This window comes from Canis aureus, chromosome 5 (genome assembly GCF_053574225.1).
Source record: "Canis aureus isolate CA01 chromosome 5, VMU_Caureus_v.1.0, whole genome shotgun sequence".
In the NCBI taxonomy this organism is placed as follows: domain Eukaryota; kingdom Metazoa; phylum Chordata; class Mammalia; order Carnivora; family Canidae; genus Canis; species Canis aureus.
In genome coordinates this window covers 60,617,975-60,637,531 of record NC_135615.1, presented here as the reverse complement: position 1 = coordinate 60,637,531, position 19,557 = coordinate 60,617,975, and the positions used below count along the sequence as shown (strand labels likewise).

The 19,557-nt window shown below is 49.9% G+C and overlaps 1 protein-coding gene and 1 non-coding gene across 3 annotated transcripts in view; both read left to right on the top strand.

Annotated features, from left to right (window-relative positions):
- The window catches only part of GNAO1 (G protein subunit alpha o1), a 172,986-nt gene that overhangs the window by 121,117 nt on the left and 32,312 nt on the right, over positions 1 to 19,557 (top strand). The window lies entirely within an intron of this gene.
- LOC144315076 (U6 spliceosomal RNA) lies at positions 9,779 to 9,887 on the top strand. Its single transcript, XR_013380874.1, has one exon. It is a non-coding gene; the product is annotated as a U6 spliceosomal RNA (small nuclear RNA).

Below are 19,557 nucleotides of genomic sequence, written 5' to 3'. Positions count from 1 at the left end.
TATATTAGAAGCACTGAATATAACATTTTTTTAGATAACATTAACTTTTTGAGAGCTGAGGCTCTCATATCCATCAATTGTAGGGAGAGAAGACTGGTTCCCCATAGTTCCTGAGGAGAGAAGGAACCTGTGTGGACATAATTAGTTAGGCTCAAATGTCAGTTTACAAGTTCCTTCTCTCTCTCTCTCTCTCTTTCTTTTTAATATTGGCAAACATCCTCCACTTTTCTGAAGTTCATTTTCTTCAGTTTTCATTTGCAGGATAGGTCTCCCTCACTAGTGACCCAAGAGCAGACCATTCCTTTGAAACCTTTGTAAACCACAGTGACATAAAGCAAACAAGTAATTACTGTTAATTTATATGGAAAAATTGGGGGGCATTTTGAGGGCCCAAAAAATAATCATAATTTTAGGCTTTTCTGATACCTTGAAACATGTCTTGCTAACGGATGCATAAAATAAATGACGATAAAGCACAGATGCTCAAAGACACATTTCAAAGCTGTGGTGGCTGGATGCTGAAATGCTGAGTATAGGAGCTCCCAGGGAAGGAGCTTGGTGGGGCCCTGAGCAGTGCTGCCTGTGTTACAGGCTTGCTGCAGAAGAAATGCTGAATGCTGGTTTTGCTTTTTGCCTTTTTTATTTGTTTCTGTAAAAGCGAAAATCCTCTTTGGATGACTTTTGGTTAGTGGAAACAGGTACTAATGTAGGTCTTCTTGTAAATGAGAAGTGGCATAACACAAACTTTCAGAAAGTAGAGAATCTCTATATTCCAAGCCAGACAATTTCTTAAGAGGGATATCAGAGGGTTTGAAATTGAGATGATAGAACAGACCCTTTCACCCTGCAGATAACCCTGGACCAGGCATAACACAGTTGCAGAATTCCTCTGACTACCCATCGTGCATGTGCATTCCACACATATGAGGTTGCATCCGTATTCAGGCCCCCCATGGAGGACACCACCTGCCTTGGCTGGAATAGGACCAGCACACTTGCCTGCAGTTGCTGTGGAGGCATCCAGGACAGGCAGGGTCACTTGGCATCGTATTTCCATTCCTACCTGTGGCATGTTGGCTTTTCTCATGACTGGTCTGCCGCATAACCTCACTTACCCATGTTTCCTTTTGAATTGAGCAGAGACTTTGAGAGCGGGCTCTGGATGGTCCCTTCTCTGCTATCTTGTGCTGCTGGGCCTCTGGAGAACTAGGAGATGACACCTGGTATCCATCTCAACTTATGGGCTAGAATTCATTCTTTCCACAGGGAGCACCTTGTCAACAGAGCAGATGCAGACCCTGCCCTTGTGGAGGTCACAATCTTTCCAGGAAGAGAGTTACTGAGGAAACAAACATACCTAATTATACATTTTGATAAGTCCTAGTCAAGAAAAGAATGCTGGCAAGGGAATAATAAGGGGCACCTGCTTTAGATGGGGAGGGGAGTGGTCAGGAAGAGCTTTCTCTAGGAGTTATATTCCAACTGAAACTGGAAGAATAAGGAGGAGCAGTCTTGTAGGATTGAGGCAGCAGGAGGAGAGGTACAAAGGCCCTGAGGTGGAAATGAGCTTGTATGTGTGTTACAAAGCCTAGAAATGGGGCAGGGTGGCTGGCAGGTGGTTAGTAAGGGCAGGGGTGCCTCAGGATGAGGGTCAAGAGGAGGCAGGACCCAGACCTGCACTGCTTTGTGGGTAGAGTTTGGAATGATGGAAACAGAACTCCTGCTCCTAGCCCAAAAGAGAGCCCAACCTTGGGAGTGTGTTCTGCCCCTGGGTGGCTTGAACAACAGGACTTTATTCTCTCTCTAGAATCTGAGACTGAGGTATCATCAGAGTTGGTTTCCTCTGAAGCCTCTCCCTGGCTTGTAGATGTCAGTCTTTTCCCTGTGTCCTCACAGAGTCTTCCCTCCATGTGTATCCTAATCTCCTTTAAGGATGCCAGCCATAATAGATTAGGGCCCAATCTGAAGATCTCCCTTTAACTTAATTACTCCTTTAAAGACCCTCCCTCCAAGTACAGTCACATTCTGAGGTACTGGGTGGTTAGGGCTTCAGTTTATGAATTTGGAGAGACACAGTTCAGCCCATAATGGGACATACTCACATACTCCTTTAGGGAAGGTTGGGGTTGTGGTTTAGCATTTGCAGAATGCTTCCAGAGCCCAGAGGAGACTCACCTAAGCAGCCTGCCCTCTCTTTGTTAAAGGAGATGATTAGCATGTTTAGGGGTATCAGAGACATAATGGCACCAAACTGAAACTATCTTACTCACGATTAGTCAGAGTCCTTGAAAGAATTAGAAACCTCCCAGGTGTAACTCAGTGGTATTAACACGGGGTTCCCAGTGGCCCGCACTTTGGGGACTCTCCTTCAAGCATGCTGGGCAGAGCAGCCAGCAGAATCTCAACAGGAAAGCCAGTGATAGGCTGAGTGAGCCACCGGGGCAGTGGCCTGGTGAACACCGACAGGGGACAGCGCTGGCCAAGCCACCTAGCCTCTGTAGTGTCCCCTCCCAGCCCCTAGCAGAGCCCCTCGCTCAGGAGAGAGGCCCAGAAGGTGCTGTGCTCAATTAAACAGAGGAAGAAGCCTCAACAGACATCCCATGAGAACTCTCAGATCCGTGAGCTTTCAGATTTCTGGGGAGCCAGAGGACAGCTGACCCCAGTGGATGGAGGTGTATGCGGACCCACAGATGAGCTCCGGGTTCCCCCCCTGCCCCCACCTTATGCTGGAGGTAAAAATAACTACAAGGGGAGATATGTCCTAGAGAAATTACCTTGAAATTCGGAAAACATGAAGCCTGACTCCATCTAATTAAGATGACATTTTGCAAAGGGAGGAGGATAGGGAGAGGCCTGGGTGGCATTTTAAATTGCAAGCTGATTGTACAGCCTCTCTAATTTTGGTTCTGAGCAAAGTTTCCAATTGGAACAGAGGACCAACTTCAAAGGCATCGCCTACTGCTGGCCAGGCAAAGAGAGTGAAAAGACCAGCATGGGGCCTCTGAGCACAATGTGGCTGGGACTGGAGCAAAGGCTTGGGGCTGCAGGGAGCCACAGCCCTCCGGAGCCTGCTGTGCCTTTTAGGGGATCAGTGGACCCGCTCCTAGGAGGAGAGCTAATTGAAGCAGTGGCCTTGCCCTTGAAGAATGAGCTTTTGTCCAGCCTGGGCCATCTTGGGGGCACTTACTGGGCAGAGCTCTGGCCTGGGCTAGCTGTAGGCATTGCTCCACCCCAGTCTCCCCCTGTGCCATAGAAATAAGCCTGGTTCTTGTGCCGTGGCTGCCAGCATCCTGGGAAGGGGGACCACTCCCTCCTAGGGACTCCTCCCTGTGAGCCTCTAAGGCCCAAACAGTGGAGAAAGCCCGCCTCTTCCCTCCCAGACTCCCCAAATAGGCAACCTTGTCCCTTTCAACCTGGAAAGTGGAGGATGGACCTCCAAGGTGGAGGCACAGTGACTAGCTGGCCCAGGGAGACACCCAAGGCACAAGATCTGTTCTGCTCTCTGGACAGATCAGCCCCAGGTATGATGAGCCAGCTACCCTTGGAAGCCCCTTCATGTCCCTCCTTTTGTCCACCCTGTGTTAGCTCACAAAGATGGCTTACCAAGCAGACTTCTGTTACTGTAATCATTACTCATACTACCAATACTCATCTCCGTGTACATCCGCACACCCGTGTACATCCGCACACCCGTGCACCTGCACACCATGCTTTAGCAGTGCACAGTTCAGAGAGCACGTGTACTCGGACCCTGGGTCCTCACTAACCCTGGGTCAAAGACACGGCATGGCGACCACCACCATTGTAGTTGAGGAAACTAAGTCACCGAGGGTTGGAATGATGTGCCCTTGGAGACCAGACTCTTGCATTTTCCACAAATCCAATGACCTTGTGCCACTGCCTCCCACTTTATTCCCTTGGACTAGCCCCCACCCTCCTGATCACTCATGGAGGTCTCTGCGCCGTTCATTGCCTGTGTTCTCCACCTCCCTGTCTGCAAAGGTCTTTACCCAGATCCTCTGAAGGGAGGGAGGCAGGGTGGTGAGGTGGCTGAGGAGCAAGGAATAGCAGAATGAGTTCTAGTAAGTGGTGGGCAGGGTGGCCTTGGTTCCAAAATGTGGGAGCCATTGAGGGCTGGGGTGTGATTAAATGTTTTCTTGGCAGTAGATGAAAGGGACAGAGCCTGGAAGCCAGGAGACTAGACCCCTGCTGTCATCCATAGAGGAAAGGCAAGAGTGACCTTACAAGAAGAGGGGTTAGGATCACAGCTCAGACCTTTCTGGGGGCAAATGACAGTTGTTGGGAGTCAGACTGGCTATAGGGACAGAAGAAGGGAAGAGAGTGGAGCTGGCCTCAGGGTCTCCAGCTGGCATGACCAGAAGCACAGAATTACCACTGCAGATGGACCATGTGTCCCCAAAGAGTGACACAGGCATTCCTGGGGGCACACAAGATGACCTGGCTGTTCATACAGACCAACAGCTTTTGTTGGAATACTTTTATGTATTTTAGTGTATGTTAGAAAAGTTAAAACACAGATCTCTGATTTCATGGGTGTTATTGTTTAGGATAAGCTAATTATTTAAAATGAGTCCATTTGAGGTCATTTTTAAAAATTAAGTAAATTGTAGTGGTTCTGTGCTGCTCTGGCGGAAATCACAGGACTGAGACGGAAAGGAAGGCCGTGTTGGAGACTGTGGCACAGGAACCCAGGTGCAGGGGAGAGGGTGGGGTTGACCGGGAACGTGCCAAGCCCAGTGGAGGAGCCAGTAAACCAACCAGAGCTCAGGTGGGGTCTCTCAGCAGCCTTCTGCACAGAGGAGGATCTGCTGATATCCCGCCCGGGGAGAAGGTGGCTTACGAAAGCAAGGAGGGCTTTGAGGACTGAGCAACTTAAATGTTGGATGGAGGGATGGGGCCACACAGAAGACAGCCAGCAGCAGACTGATGTGACCCAGAAGACAGCACACCACCCAGGAGGCAACATCCATGGCCTGGCACCCAGAGAGAGGAGAGGTCAGCAGGCAGCAGCTGGTGATGGTGAGGGGAGTGAAAGCCCCGGCAGGAGGTGGGCAGGGAGGGGCAGGACCAAAGGAGGAAGCACGGAAAGACAGTGGCTGGTCAGGGAATCAGTGCTGGGGACAGACTTAGGATGGGAGGCCAGAGCATGAGCCTAGGTGGAAACAAGGGAGAGAGAAGTCCCCAAAGGAAGAATGGAAGAGGGTAGGGGTGGGGCGGGGTGATGATGGAGGACCAACAGAGGTAGAGTCAGGACCAGACTTCCCATCCCCACCCTTTCAGCAGGTCAAGTCTAACTAAGGTGAAATGAAGTGTACAGTGATTTTCCTTTAGGGGGTTTTGCTGAAGTTCATTTGGTGGCTAAGTGAGGTCTCAGAGGCTTGGGAGGGGGCAGTTCTGGATTAGGATTCAGCAGCTCCCTCATAGGAGGGGGTTCTACTCCCCCACCCACCCACCCCATCAGCACACAGAGAGAAGAGTCATACAGCCCCTGCTTGGGGGGACACCCACCTCACTGAGGGTAAGCGCCCACTTAGCCAGAGGGCTACTGGGGACAGGTGGGCAGGACAGGTGTCCCTCCCTCCTCCTTCCATCATCTGTGGTGGCTGTGGTACTGGGCACTTACTACCTTCATGTTCCCTTTCAAGAGGACATTGGCAGCGAGGAGACCAGAAGTGCCCATGACAACAAAGCTCCTTAGCAGGCCAGAATCCCTAGTTCTCCTGCATTTGGTGTCCAAACAGTTTGGGGCAATTCCCTCAACAAAGTTGAGGCCTCAAGTTGGCTGCCAAGGGTGAGGAGATGGCAGGGGGTTTGTTCAGGACAGAATCACTGTTGCCAGTGATTCCCCACCCTAGTGAAGGAAGGCACAGTTGCCGTTTTCCTTCTAATGAGAAGGTCATAGACTCCTTTGGAGCTGTGACACCGTGCACTCATTCTTACTTGAAACCAAAACTAGCAAACCAAGGAGAGAGGCATGGACAGAGAAGGAAACAGGAAGTCTCTGGCCACGGAAACCTGGAGCCCATGGCATGCCCACCCCATCTCCTGTGCTCTGCCCCAGCAAGTAGTGTACATTCCCGGTAAGTCTGGATGGTTCTCCAAGCTTCACGGAACCTAAAGCCAAGGCCCTGCTGGTGGGAGAGGGTCAAGGCCATGCAGAATGGGGAGGTGAAGTGGAATGTTCCCAGCCCATTGCCTAGAGGCTGGAGCCGGATTCATTGCTCTTGGGTATGCTCCTTCTGCTCCAAGTCCTGAGGACACCTGGGCATGTGCCTGTGTTACACTGCACGCTAAGGGAAGGTGCTTCCCAAGTGAAGGAAGTGGGCAGGTTTTAACTAGCATGATGGATGCACATGTTGATTTTTATCTCAGTAGTTCTTAACCTACTTTAATGCATATAGGAAAAGATAAAAACTGTGACTCTCTTGGGTGGCTCAGTTAAGCATCTGCCTCTCGATTTCAGCTCAGGTCATGATCTCAGGTCGTGAAATTGAGCTCTGCGTTGGTCTGCGTGCTCAGTGCGGAGTCTGCTTAAGATTCTCTCTCTCCCTCTCTCTGCCTGGCCCACTGCTTGCATGCCCATACACACACACACACACACACACACACATACACTGTGTGTGTGTGTCTCTCTCAAATAAATAAATAAATAAATAAATAAATAAATAAATAAATAAAAATCTTTAAAAAAGAAAAAGATAAAAACTAACCTATCAAATATCCTTTTGGGTATATTGTTAGTGATACTAGATTTCCTTTCTCTTAAAATAAGTTTTAAATAGATACAAGTCTAAAGAAAAACATTAAGTCAATGCATTAAGTCTATGCAACACAGGGAGTATCCAAACACAGCAGAATTTTAACATCATATTTTGAGCACCTACTGTGCACCATGTTCTGTGATACAAGAGTGAACAAAAAAAAAATGCCAGTGGCAGGTATGCCAATGGCTAAGGCACAGGAGACACTGCTGTGGGGCACCCTTTCCTATTTGCAGGGGAATGGAGGTGCATCACAGATTTTTTGATATTCCAGGAAACCAGCCTCTGCCTTTCTCCACTTACTGAGAGAGCAGTCTTTTTCCTGTCCAGGAACCAGGAGAGGAGGAACACTAGCAGCACCCAGAAGGGCCCCTCTGGTGACTACCACAAATATTGCTGGTATTTCCTGGCTTACATGCAACATAAGGTTATTTCCTGCCCATCTGATGGTCTAGGGCAAGTGCTCTGGGTAGATGGCTCTCCTCCACACAGTGATTCATGGACTAGCTCCTTCCATCTTATGGCACCACCACCACCACCCAGGACTGTGTCATCACATACATTCAGGGGGCACACTTACATCCTAGGAGTCATGGGCCACACGTGGCACACTCCACATTCACACTTCCTTGACTATAGCTCACTTACAAGGTAGGTGGCCTGTTGAAGAGTCTCGAACCCAGGGGCCATGTGAGGGCTGAAACTAAGCCCACCCTCTCCTTGCTAGGCCATATAGCCTCGAGAAAGGAACTGCCGACAAAGGTGCTGTGGGGGCTGGCATCTAGCCTGGCTGGGACTGGGGCAGAGGAGAGAGAGGAGACGGGACAGAAGATGGCAAGGGTGACCATGGAGGGGAGAGAAGCCGAAGCCCAGGGGTACCAGGTGGCCTCTTTTGTGGCCAGCAGTTTCAGAGAGTGAGGGCTGGCTTGAGCCTGTGCACACGTCTCCCCACCTAGGTAGGGGATTCCACTGCCTCTCCTCACTGAGCCCCCATGCAGCAGTGTTGAGCCTCGGGCATTGAAGCCCCTGACCACACTCTCATGCCCAGGTCTATGCAATCAGGGCCTTGTCCTTACCCCATGCCCTTGATCATCGAGGGTCAATGTCAGAAAGACAAGGATGGCTGGACCTTAGCAGGGACGGGAGGCCATGCCTTGGAGACAGCTGTCAAAGTGGTAGCACCCAGGCTGAACAGCTCCCATCCACCTGGCCCCACGCTGTCTGCAGACCCCATGGAGTGCAGCTCTCTATCCTCCCCTGACTACTAACCTAACGAGAGAGAGGCTCCCAGAGGCTTCACCCAATTCCAAGGCTCCCCCTGCCCTGTGCTCCTCTCTCATGGCCAGGCGCTGGGAGTCAGGGGAGGTGACATCCAGCCTGGTCCCACCATGCCTTCCACCTCCTCCTGCTCACAGGGTGGCCCACTGGAACTCTGCTTAGCCTATCTGGTGTACAGCTATGGGTGCCACTCTGCCTTGCCAGTGTTTTGGTTGACAAGAGTATTTGTCATCCTTGTTTCTTTATATCTGTCACCATCCTACCTGCCTCACCTGTAAACGGTGCCAGTGTCAACACACACACTGGGTCCCCAGAGTGGGCACCACCTGGGATCACCATCACCTTAGCAGCAGGGCTAAGGAAAGCCAGTGGTGGCAGCAAGAGAGGGTCCCAGGTGCCAGCTTTCCCAGAACCTGCCCTCAAGGAGAAGCCAGAAGACCAGGGCTCTGGCCTGATGCTGCCCCCAGGCTTGCTGGGTGACCTTGGACAAGGGCCCACCTCCCTTACACAGGCCTGTTTTCCCCTCGGAGCATGAGGTAGGAAGCAGTGCTGCATGACCTCTGGAGCCAGATGGCTAGACTTCAGATCCCAGCTGTACCACCTACTAGCTGGGTGACCTTGGACCTGCCTCATAACCCATCTGACCTTTGGTGTCTCTGATCATAAAAGGGTGAAATGATACTACTTCTGAACATTAAATGAACTAAAGTCCATGGAAAGTGCTCACTAAATACTGGTTACTATTACTATGTCTTAGGGCCCCTCCTTGGCAGCCAGAGTTCTGAACAGGCATGTTCACACATGTGTCTCCATATGTGGGTCTGTGTCCCCAGCTCCAAGACTCACAATGGACACAGTAGTAGCCTGGCTTTGCTGATCCTTTGGACCTGGTTGGTTTGGCCTGCCCTGGGGTTTGGCTTACCCCAGAGGTTCCTTCTGAACCCCAAGCCCAGCAGCCTTCCACCACCACTGGCCTTTGACAAAAACCTGTGCAATTCTCGATTTTCTAACACCAAGGCTCCATGCCCCAGCTCTCATCCCATAAGCTGTGTGAATCAGTCACACTTCTGCAAGTGGAGCCCTCATCAGCTGGCCCTTACCTGTGCTGGCTGGAGGGTCTTGAGAGACCATCTGCTTGCGGGGGGTGGGGGTGCAGGCAAGTGGAGGTGCCTGCCACTGTTCTGTGCAGTGAGATGGTATGGTGAAGGGTCACCACATTTACCAATTCACTAAGTCAGAAAGTGATTCCTTCCTCTCTTTCAGCGTGAGAAGCTCAAGAGGAAAGTCTCAGGCTGGTGCTAGTATCTCCTTAACAACTCTGAACACTCCCCCTTGTTAACAAAGAGAAGAAGCCTTCAGCAGGCAGCAGAATCCTGCTAGAATGTTACATTAGTGTCTGCTTTCATTGTAGTTATTCTTATGGGTAACTTCCATAAAATACTTAACACAGGTTTTCCATTTACTGTAGGGATATGAAGTTTATAAAGTACAAAGATATATCTAAGAAAATTAATAACGGGTAGTCATCAGGTGAAACAGGATTCTTGCAGAAGTTATAAAGATGCTAGAGAAGAATGTTTCAGAAAGAATAATCTGGTCTAGTGATTCTCAAACTTTTTGGTTTGGGGACCCCTTAAACTCTTTAAAAATTATTGAGGACCTAATTTTATGTAGGTGACAGCTATCAAGGTTTATTGCGTTAGAAATTAAAACCAAGGGTGATCACTTCAGCAGCACATATACTAAAAATTGGAATGATGTAGAGAGGAATTAGTATGGCCCCTGCATAAGGATGACACACAAATTTGTGAAATGTTCCATATTTTTCTGCTTCTATCTTGTTTTATTTTTTTTTTCTTTGGGGCATGAGGGGTCCTAGAGCAGTGTCTGGTACATAATAGGCACTCAAGTATTTGTTGGAAAAAAAATTAAAACCAAGAAAAATTTTAAATATTCATTCATTTAAAAATAACTATAATAAACCTATTACACATTAATATAAATAACATTTTTATGAAAAAATTATTCTAGTTTCTAAAAATGTTTCATAAAAAGAATGTCATTGTTTTACATTTTTGCAAATCTCTTTAATAAATGGCTGGCTTAATAGAAGATACCTTGATTCTCCTATGTGCTTCTGCATTCAATCTATCATGATGTGTTGCTTTGGTTGAAGAATAGGAATGAAATTTGGCCCCACATAAACGCATAGTCAGAAAAGGAAGGAGTGTTTTACTAGCCTTTTCAGATAATTCTTCGAAACTCACCCAAACTGGACAAGTGGTGGCTTCTTAAAGGTTGGTTGCAATCTGAAACTGTATCAGGGACCCTTTCCTGTGATGTTACATTAAAATCCATCAGTCTCTATAACAAATGGTGCTGGAGCAACTGTAACATCACATGCAAAAAGAAAACAACAACAAAAAAGAATCTAGATACAGGCTTTCCACCTTTCCCAAAAATTAACTTGAAATGGATCACAGATGATAGATCTAAATGTAAAAATCAAAACTATAGAACTCCTCAAAGGAACATAGGAGGAAATCATGATGACCTTCAGTATGATGATGACTTTTAGATAGAACACCAAGGTCACAATCCATGAAAGAAGTAGATAAACTGCTTTTCGTAGAAATTTAAAACTGCTCTATGAGGGCTACCATCAAGAGAAGAAGAGAAGCCATGGGCCAGGACAAAACATCTGCTAAAAAAGCATGTTTGATAGAAGACTGGTACCCAAAACATACAAAGAACTGTTAAAATTCAACAGTAAGAAAACAACCCAATTTAAAAATGGGCCAAAGACTAACAGACACATCACAAAAGAAGATGTACGGATGGCAAATAAGCATATGAAGAGATGTTCCACATCGTATGTCATCAGGGAAACACAAATTAAAACAACAATCTCCCACTACACGCCTAGTGGAATGGCCCAAAACTGGAACACTGGCAACTCCAAATACTGACAAGGACGTGGAACAACAGGACTCTCATTTATTGCTGGAGAAAAGGCAGAATGGTGCCACACTTTGGAAGGCAGTTTGGCAGTTTCTTACAAGGTGAAACAGATTCCTACCCCAGGATCCAGCAATCACATTGTTCCATATTGACTCAAAAGATGTGAAAACTGGGCAGCCTGGGTGGCCCAGCGGTTTGGCACCGCCTTCCGCTTGGGGTGTGATCCTGGAGACCGGAGATCAAGTCCCACGTCAGGCTCCCTGCATGGAGCCTGCTTCTCCCTCTGCCTGTGTCTCTGCCTCTCTCTCTCTCTCTCTCTGTCTCTCATGAATAAATAAAATAAAATCTTAAAAAAAAGAAAAAGATGTGAAAACTTTTGTCCACACAAAATCCTGCACACGGGTGTTCACAGCAACTTTATTCATTTTTTAAAAGATTTTATATGTTTATTTGAGAGGGAGGGCGTGCATGAGTAGGGAGAGGGGTAGAGGGTGAAGGAAAAGCAGACTCACCACTGAGCAGGGAGCCCGACATGGGGCTCGATCCCAGGACCCTGGAATTATGACCTGAGCTGAAGGCAGATGCTTAACTGACTGAGCCCCCCAGGTATCCCCCAGCAACTTTATTCATAATTGTCAAAACTTGGAAGCAACGAAGATATCTTTCAGTAGGTGAATGGATTAGTAAACTGGTATATACGCACCATGGAATGCTATTCCACACTAAAAAGAAATAAACTATCAAGTCGTGAAAAGACATGGAGGAACTTTAAATGCATATTATGAAGTGAAAGGAGCCAATCTGAAAAGGCTGCATACTATATAATTCCAACTGTGTGATATTCTGGAAAAGGCAAAACAATGGGGACAGCACAAGATCAGAGTGGTTTCCAGAGGCAGGGACGAAGGGAAGGAGTAGAAAGGCAGAACAGGTGATTTTTAGGGCAGTGGAAATACTCTGTATAATACCGTAATTTTATGGATACATGGCATTATTAATATGTCCAAACCCATAGAATGTACAATAGTAAGAGTGAACCCTGAGGTTAGGGAGGGTCATCCTTGGCAACAAGTGGGCCATTCTGGTGAGGGATGTGGATAGTGGGGGAGGCTATGCATGGATGCTGGCAGGGTTGTATGGGAAATGGCTACCTTCCTCTCAATTTTGTTATAAACCTAAAACTGCTCTTAAAAAAATAAAATCTTTTTAAAACATCCATTGATCTGCTCTACACTCTGAATGGGTCTCTTACCCATTCATGATTTTATTTTATTTTATTTTATTTTATTTTATTTTATTTTATTTTATTTTATTTTTTTAAGATTTATTCACTTATTTATTTATGATACAGAGAGAGAGAGAGAGAGGCAGAGACATAGGAGGAGGGAGAAGCAGGCTCCATGCCGGGAGCCTGACGTGGGACTCGATCCCGGGACTCCAGGATCGCGCCCTGGGCCAAAGGCAGGCGCCAAACCGCTGAGCCACCCAGGGATCCTCCCCATTCATGATTTTAACACCATTTTGGTCATTTGGAAAATATTAGTTCAGAGTTACATAGATCTTCCAAATGTTGACATGTTTCAGCATACAGTATTATTAAAAACTCACATTTCTTAACACTGACACCGATCTCATCAAAAAAGTCTTTTAGGTATTAGGAAGCTGTCAAGCTCATGATGGTAAAGACAAGTTTTCCAACATTCTTTCACTTGAAAGCTGGAATTTTTTTTTTTCATTTTGGTGACAGAGTTGTTAGTTTTTTCCTTGAAATGATGGGCTCACTCGGTTTGTTTTCAGAAAATATCTTCCAGAGACCAAATCCAAACTACCATTGTTTGTCAGGCATTCTTTTAAATAAAAGTGCTGTCCCATGGATAAAGGGACTATTTTGGCTGGCAGCTCAGTCTTACAAGTGCCTTTCCTCCAGAAAGCCACCCGTCCTCCGGTTTGCATAATTGTGTTATGCATCCTTCCCATTTCATTACACAGAATATGAAAAAGATACTCAGGGTAGAGATTTTTTTAATTCTTAATTTTTTCCTACTTCAAGGACATTCTTAAGTAAAAGTGGCATCTTCTGTGATCCACCATGTGAATTCATGGTGTCAAACATGTAGTGGCAGCTGGTATAGTTTGGTGGTCTTGCTTCCTGCTCAGGAGCTTGCGGTTTTATCTCTTACGGCTTTTGCACTATCTGTGCAAGCAGCTGACACTGTTAGAAAGGCAAATAATGTCTTAGTATTGTCATGAACACAGTTTTGATCTTCTGGACCCCCTGCAAGGGCCTCTGAGACCCCCAGGGGTGCAGACCACACCTTGAGAACCACTGGTGTAGTCAATCTCTTCTTTGTGCCTTTGGGGACCTTCAGACCCCAAAGAGATGAGGCTGCCCAGGGTCCCAGAGCCAGTTGGAGGCAGGGCCAAATCTTCTCTGACACCTAATGTCCCTGAGACCTGGAAGCTGAGTGACATGCTCCTTTTTGAACAGAGGCAGTATCTGATCACATTGATGGTGAACGGATGCCTCCAGTGAGGGGACAATGAGACAGGAAAGGGTATCAATGAATAAGCCTAAGTAGAGGCACCAATCAGCCAAACCTGTCCTCTTGCAGCTTGGCCTGCCTTCCTGCAACCCCTGCCATGCATATGGTAGTCCCACCTCCATCTTCCCTCTTCCATAATTATGTTGCTAATATCTCCCAGCCGAGGCGGCTCTCATTAAGCTATTCACCATCGTCACTTTGTGTTCTGAAAAGATGAGGTTGGCCATTATCACTTTTCTTTCCCTTTGACTGAGCTCTGTGTGGGTAACTTTCTTCTGCCCTTGTTCGTTTCTTAGAAATTTAGCCTCACCAATTTTAGTTCTTTTCTCCTATCTTAGAACATTGTGCTCAGGAGAAAGGCGGCAGAGGATGAGGGTATCACAGATTTGGAAATTTCTGTCCCATTCACCTTTAGATTTATTTTTGACTGAACAGTGCCTGCTTGGTGGCTGGGCTGTCCCCCATGCTCCTGTTGAGAGACACTTGGGAGGTGCAAGCTAGCAGGTCTGGACCCGCCAAGGGGAGAAAGCAAAGCACCAAGAGAGAGTGGTGCCATGTCAGGCTGTTCCAAAGTGGGTGACAAGACTGCATCTCCACTTCATACCTGGGGATCTGAGGCAATCAGAAACCTTGGTGATGGAAACATACCGTTGCACCCCCAACCCTGAGGGCCCAGTACATGTCTATCCCACATCCACCCCCCCCAACCCTGCATAGCACAGCCAGCTGTGCCCTGGCAAACCTCCCTACAGGCCCTCACCCCATTCTGCACTGACCTCAGCACTCCCCTGCCCAGAAGCAGTAGACTAACTACTGCCCTTTACCCTGCCAATCTCCCTACCCAGCCTGGCACCCAATGCCCTCCAGGGGTGGCCTGGGGAGACAGACAGGATAAAGCAGCTTTTGCTGAGAATGGCAGAGCTGGGACAGGGAGGGGGTGAGCACTGAAAGCCCAGGGCACAAATGCTACCGCTACCAGGGAGGCAGAGGGAGAGAGAGAGTGTCCCAGGCCCCACCTCCAGGGAGCATCAGCATTTGCTCTGTGGGACTCAGATTAGCAGTCCTGCCACGGGACCTTGGCTGCCTCCAGCCCTGTCTCTGTGGAGCTGCACACGTTCACACTCAGCTACTTGGAAGAGAAGCTCCACCAAGATGTAGTCTGGGTGGGAGCCCCTTGGGCCACCCATGCAGGTGAGGTGGCTGTTCCTAGTTTAATGTCTAAGGGTCACATGGACCTCCAAGCCTACCATCATCCTCAGGCCCTGCCAATGGCCAGAAGGGCATCTGATGCCCTCGAGGAGCCTTTGATTAGGGTCTCTGCCCTTGGCCCTTTAATTCCCTCCTCAGGGAAGACCTATCTCTAGCCCGTCCCCTGCTTCCTGAGCATGATTGACCCCTGACTGCCCATCCCCCAGACATACCTCTCTCATATTCGTTCATCCACACCAATTTCTTCCCTCAGTGTCTGCCTCCCAGGAGGCAGTTCCATGGATGTGTCTCATGCCCCCACTGACTGCAGGCTTGGGCAAGCAGGGTCCAGGTCCTGCTGGGTGATGTGTCCCCAGTGCCCAGCCATGGGCTCAGCATGGGAAGACATCCGGCCAGCCTATAGTGAAGAAGGTGTCACTGGACTAGCCCTGGCTGCTCCTGCTTTACTTGGGCCAGGGCCAGGGCCAGGGGTAGGATACCACACCAATCGCAGGGGCTGACAGATGGTTTCTGAGTGGTAACTTCTAGGTGTGGAGTGTTGGAACCAGTGAAGGAGTCTCAGAAGACTCAGGCCACAGTAGCCCCCATAAGTCCAGGTTCTTAAAGATAGATAGTAAACCAATAGAGAGAACTGCTTCTAAATATTTGGAAAATCCAAGGGTTTTGAGGCTGGAAAGAGTGTGATCCTTCAGAAAACCCAAGTTTCTCCACTTCCACAGGAGGCAGCCTGGGTCCCCAACAGAGAAGGTTCCCAGAAGGGCTTAGAACAAATCCCTGAAGATTGCAGGCCCCTGACAAGAGAGGGGGCCCTGGGCAGAAGGAGGGAGAGCCAAGGGGGCAGTTCTCCCCTGCTGTGTTTAGGGCACCAGCTAATGGACTGGGGAGGTTCAGGCAGTATGTTCTTTTTATGCCAACCTGAAAGTTCTTAAGGCCGAGACTGTACTCATTAGTGGGTGTACAGTGGATAAATGAGTAAATAGGTGGATGAAAGGGTGGGTAGCTAGATAGATCAAGAAGGAGTGAAAGGAATAGGCATGCCAGTGAGTAATTAAGGGACAGACAGGTGCTGGTGTAGGATAGAAGGGAGGCAAAGGGACAGGTAGGTGGGTGTGGAAGTGAGTGGATGGTTGAACAAGGGTAGCTGATAGGTAGATGATGTAATGGGTGGGTGGATGGCTGAGTGGGTGGATGGATGATGTTTGATGGGTAGGCACCTTCGATAGGTAGTACAGAGTACAGGGATGTGTGGATGGATGGATGGATGGATGGATGGATGGATGGATGGATGGATGGGCAAATTTGATAGGAGGCAAGACTGGAGGGCAGCCCTGGTGGCGCAGCGGTTTAGCGCCGCCTGTGGCCTGGGGTGTGATCCTGGAGACCCGGGATCGAGTCCCATATTGGGTGTCCTGTGTGGAGCCTGCTTCTCCCTCTGCCTGTGTCTCTGCCTCTCTCTTGCTCTCTCTGAATGAATAAATAAATAAAATCTTTAAAAAAAAAAAAAAAAGACTGGAGACCACCAAGTCCTTGATTCTGCTTCAGGATCTTTCTAGGGAACCAAGAAGGTTCCCTTCCTTTCCTTAGGACAAGTGGTAGACCTATGACTTTCCCCAGCTTTCCCAGAGACCCTGTGACCTGACCGCATGTTGTAGGCACAGGCCCTGCTAAGACCCTTAAGCCCAAGTGAAGAAAGAGCCCCAAGGATACCTGGCCCCCAGCCACTAAATGCCCGTAGTGCTCCAATTGTCACCACTAACAAAAACACCTTACAAATGTCTAAACTAATCCCTGGTGTGGCACCACTTCACTGAGAGTCACAATGAAGGAGCCATTGGTCAGCCCAGGGCCAGGAAGGCAGGCCCCTGCCAGAGGGGTGAGGGAGGGGCCTGTCCCCACCCCTGTCCCCACTCTCCGGGAGGCCTGGGGCCTGGCCACAGAGAGGAAGGGAGAGCCCTCCCCTAGGTGTGAGAGAGAGAACGCAACTGTCGTGCTGCCTTGGGGGCACAGGCCTGGGTGGGCTGGGCTGACAGCTTCTGACTGCCCAGCATGCCCCCTGCCCACCATGCTCCACCAGCTGGCATTGCAGTGTGGAGGCCAGGCCTCCAGCGGCTGGAGTCTCCGTGCCTCTTCCCCTTGAGGAACAGTGGGGCAGCCTGGTGGTCCAAGGAAGGCAGCGACGCCTTCCAGGCCCTCCAGGCCCTGCCCAGCTTGGTCTTTTGAGCTCAGGCTGACCTGCTCCCGCTCCGTTGGCCTGTGTGTTTTTGCCCCCTGGCGGGAGCCAGGACAACTGCAGCTCACAGGGCGGGGCGGGGCGGGGCGGGGTCAGGTGCAGGCTTTTCCCTGTAGCTAGAGGACTAGGTGCCCGTGTGCACACACATGTGTGTGTTTGTGCATGTGCAAGCGCCTGTGCATGCATGTGTTCACATTTCACTCAGCCTGGGAGATTAGCGATGGAGCCAAACTCTGAAAGATCCAAAGCAGCTCCTCAAATGGAAGGGGTTATTATTATAATTACAATGATTATTGTTATCAAGATGATCATGCTTGCCTGAAAAGTCTCGTACAAAAGCAGCCTGATTTTATGTCAGCTTGTTGTTTGTGTCTGAGGGACTTCATCTCTGCCTATAATAACTAACATTTGCAGGGCTCTTTATGTTGCGGAGCCGAGTCGCATCCTTAGCCTGTTTCATCTGCGCAGACAGCCCCGGGGGCGGAGGAGGGGGCAACTAACCCGGGAACAGAGGCTGGGGGAGGTGAGGCGGTGACGTGCCTGTCCAAGGTCACAGGGCCAGAAAGCTGCAGAGCCAGCATGTGAACCTGGGTCACCTGACCGAAAAGCCCTGCTCACTTCCCCACCACACCCTTTGCATCTCATCTCTGTGAGGCAGGAAGCTCTTTGTTGCACCTCAGCTCCAAGCCTTTTTGCCGCTGTTTATTGAAAAGTGCACACTGCCCTGAAGAGGAGGGAGAGGTTGGGAAGAAGCACGCATTAAATTAGAAGTGTAGTTTCTGCGGATGAATACACCTGGGCACCGCCCAGCCCCTGGCAGCGCCTGGCTGGTGAATGGAAGTGTGTGGTGTGCATCCCCGTGGCTCAGCTGGGCCGCTGCCAGCTGTCCTGGGTCAGCCCTCACTAGCGCCCCCCAGTGTGGCCCAGCCGCAGCTCTGGGAGGGCTGAGCTCGGGAAGCCAGGGCCGAGTGGTGTCTTTGCTCCAGAAGCAGCCGGCCCATGGCAGAGGGCTTTCTGGAAGTAGAGCCCCTCACTCCTGGACGCCAGTGAGCAGTCCTACTGATGACCCTGCCGGTGTCCCAACTGTCCTCTGGGTCTCGGGTGCTGCTTCCCGAGCATGCTCATGGCTGGTCCCGAGCAGCACACGTCCTCCTTGTGGGAGGCCCCCGGCCCTACACCAGAGCGAGGGTCCCCCTGTGTGCTGTCGGCGCCCTGCTCTCTGGCAACGGCCCAAGGCAGCCCACCTCTGGGAAGTGCCCTGCAGTCTGTGCTGAGCTCCCCACCCCACCAGACGGTGGAGATATCCCCTGGGCTCGTCTCCACACGCCCCTTTGTCTCTCCCCCTGCCCACTCCTGTCTCCAGACGTTCACAGATAGTTTACCTAGGGGGTCCTCCATAGTTGTGGGGGTCCCCAACAGTACCTCACCTCCACCAAGAGCAGCCTCCCGCCATCTGTATGTCAACATTATGAGCAGGGTGCCACATTAATGCTGTTTTTAAATCATTGATGTGGTAAAAAAAAGAATCCTCCAGGTATCCTTGAGAAGTCACAGCCTCTCCATAGCCTCCCAATCCTAAAGTGATAAGAATGGCATCTTGCCCACATTCATGTTCCAAATGCACGGTGTGGCTGTGCCCTGGAATATTCCACCTGTTTACATACACACACACACATACACACACATTGCAGGAGACACAGGTTGACCTCCTCATCTTCCCATGGTCCCCCAGCAGCAGCTCAGCCCACCCCCAGTTTCAGGCTGTGCTGGTGCTCTCCGTTTGCCCGCACAACAGCCCGGTGAAGGGAATGATGACTGTTGTCCCCATTTCTCAGAGGAGGACATTGAGCCTCAGAAAAAGGAAAGCCTTGCTCAAACTAGGAGCCCAGACTGGAGCCCAGGTCTGGGTGCCTCCCGAGCGTATGGGCCTGAATCCCCAGAAGGCTGCCCAGAGGGTGGGTGCCATGGGAGCTGGACATTAAGCCAAGGCAGTCCCAGCTGGTGGAGCATGGTGGGCAGGGGGGGCATGCTGGGCAGTTGAAGCTGTCAGCCCAGCCCACCTAGGCCTGTGCCCCCAAGGCAGCACGACACACCTAGGGGAGAGCCCTCCCTTCCTCTCTGTGGCCAGGCCTCGGGACAGTGGGGACAGGGGTGGGGATAGGCCCCTCCCTCACCCCTCTGGCAGGGGCCCACCTTCCTGGCCCTGGGCTGGTAGATGCTTCCCTCAGTGTGACCCTCAGTGAAGTGGTGCCACACCAGGGGCAGCTTAGACATTTGTGGGGTGTTTTTGTTAGTGGTGAGAATTGGGACACTTTGGGCATTTTAGTGGCTGGGGGCCAGGCATGCCGGTGTGTGACAGAGCCACATAGGGAAGAATGTCTTGTGCTGCACTCAGCTGTGCAGGGCCCTGTGGGCACACCTGTCAGTGAGCAGCCTAATTAAACTCCTCACAGAACTGTTAACAGAATCCCACCATGCTGCCTCTAGGGTCCAGCACGTGGCCAGTGCCCACAGCACACCTACTGCCACACACTGGCGGCATAGTACAACATGT